This window comes from Cynocephalus volans, chromosome 6, assembly GCF_027409185.1.
Source record: "Cynocephalus volans isolate mCynVol1 chromosome 6, mCynVol1.pri, whole genome shotgun sequence".
In the NCBI taxonomy this organism is placed as follows: Eukaryota; Metazoa; Chordata; class Mammalia; order Dermoptera; family Cynocephalidae; genus Cynocephalus; species Cynocephalus volans.
This window is the reverse complement of record NC_084465.1, coordinates 60,104,524-60,107,001: the sequence shown is the minus strand read 5'-3', so window position 1 is coordinate 60,107,001 and position 2,478 is coordinate 60,104,524.

The following is a 2,478-nucleotide window of genomic DNA, read 5'->3' as shown; positions in this document are numbered from 1 at the left end:
GTTGCCTTTGTCAAAGAACAGTTGGATGTACGTATGTGGGTTGGTTTCTGGGTTCTTTATTCTGTTCCATTGGTCCATCTGTTTTTATGCCAGTACCATGTTATTTTGGTTACTATAGCTTTGTAGTATAGTTTGAAGTCAGGTAGTATTATCCTCTGGCTTTATTTTTTATTTTATTTTTTTGCTTAGGATTGCTTTGTCTATTCAGGGCCTTTTGTTATTCTGTTTGAATTCTAGGATTGTTTTTTCTATTTCTGTGAAGAATGTCTTTGGTATTTTGATGGGGATTGCACTGAAGCTGTTGATTACTTTGGGTAGTATGGACATTTTACGATGTTAATTCTTCCAGTCAGAGGGCATGGAATGTCTTTCCATCTTTTTGTGTCCTCTTTAATTTCTTTCAGCAGTGATTTGTTGTCCTCGTTGTAGAGTTTTCTTGTCTCCTTGGCTACATTGATTCCTAGGTATTTCATTTTTTTTTTTTTTGGTGACTATTGCAAATAGGCTTCCTTGATTTCTTTTTCTGCTAGTTCATTATTGGAGTATAAAAATGCTACTGAATTTTGCATGTTGATTTTGTATTCTGCAACTTTACTGAAATTGTTTATCAGCTTATGAGATTTTGGCAGAGTTGTTAGCTTTTCTACATATAGGTCCTGTCACCTGCAAACAGGACAGTTTGACTTTGTTTTTCCAATCTGGATGTCTTTCTCTTGACTCACTGCTCTGGCTAGTAATTTCAATACTATGTTAATAGCAGTGGTGAGAATGGGTATCCTTGTCATGTTCCCATTTTTATGGGAAAAGCTTTCAGCTTTTCCTCATATGGATGATATCACCAATGGCTTTGTTGTATATGGCTTTTATTGTGTTGAGATACTTTTCCTCCATACCTAATTTCCTAAGAGTCTTTATCATGAAGGATGTTGAATTTTGTCAAATGCTTTTTATGCATCTATTGAGATAAATGATATGCTTTTTTCCCTTGGTTTTGCTGATGTGGTCTATTACTTGTTTTACTTGTATATTTTGATCCATCCTTGAATCTCTGGGATGAATTCCACTTGATCATGGTCTATAATTTTTTTGGTGTCTTTCTGTATTCTGATTGCTAATGTTTCATTGAGGATTTTTACATCTATGTACATTAAAATATTGGCTTATAGTTGTCTTTTTTGTTGCATTTTTATCTGTTATTGGTGTCAGGGTGATGCTGGCCTTACAGAATGAGTTTGGGAGAATAGCCTATGTTTCAATTTTTTTGAACAGTTTGAAGAGAATTGGTATTAATCCCACTTTAAAGGCTTGGTGGAATTTGGCAGTAAAGCTGTCCAGTCCTGGGCTTTTCTTTGTTGGGAGACTGTTGATTACTTCAACCTCATTGCTTGTTATTGATCTATTCAGGTTTTCTATTTCTTCTTGGTTCAGTCTTGGTCATTTGGTCATTTTATGATCCAGAAATTTATCCATTTCTTCCAGGTTTTCAAATTTGTTAGCATATAGTTGTTTATAATAGCCTCTAATGATTCTTTGTATTTCTGTGTTACCAGACATAATGTCTCTTCTCTCATTTCTGCTTTTTGCTATTTGAGTTTTCTCTTTTCTGTTTTTGGTTAGCCTAGCTAATGGTTTGTCTATTTTGTTTGTCATCTCAAAAGACCAACTTTTTGTTACATTGGTCTTCATATAGTTTTTTGGACTCTATTTCATTTAGTTCTGCTCTGATCATAATTATCTCTTTCCATCTATTAATATTGGGATTGGATTGTTTGTTTTCTAGTTCTTTGAGGTATAGTATTAGATTGTTTATTTGAAATTTTTCTCTTTTTTTGATGTAAGTGTTTATTGTAGTAAACTACTGTCTTAGTACTGCTTTTGCTATATCCCACAGATTTTGGTATGATGTGTCTTTATTTTCATTAGTTTCAATAAAATTTTTCATTTCTTGTTTAATTTCTTCTTTGACCTATAGGTTGTTCGATAATGTGTTGTTTAATTTCCATGTATTTCTATAGTTTCCTTAATTTCACTTGTTATTATTTCTAGATTTAATCTGTTGTGGTCAGAGAAGAAACTTGAAATGATTTCAATTTTTAAAATTTTGTTGATATTTGATTTGTGACCTAATGTCATCTATCCTGGAGAATGTTCCTTGTGCTGATGAGAAGATCATGTATTCTGTAGTTGTTGGATGAAATGTTCTATAGATATCTGCCAAATTCAGTTGATCTATTGTGTAGTTTAAATCCTCTGTTTCTCTGTTGATTAGTTGCTTAGCTGATCTATCCAGTGCTGAAAAGGGGTGCTGCAGTCCCCAAATGTTACCGTATTGAGTTCTATATCTTTCTTTAGGTCTAATAATGTTTCCTTTATATATCTGGGTGCTCCCATGTTGGGTGCATATATCTTTATAATTCTTATGTCTTCTTGCTGAAAAAATACATTTATTACTATATAATGTCCTTTTTTGTCTCTTTT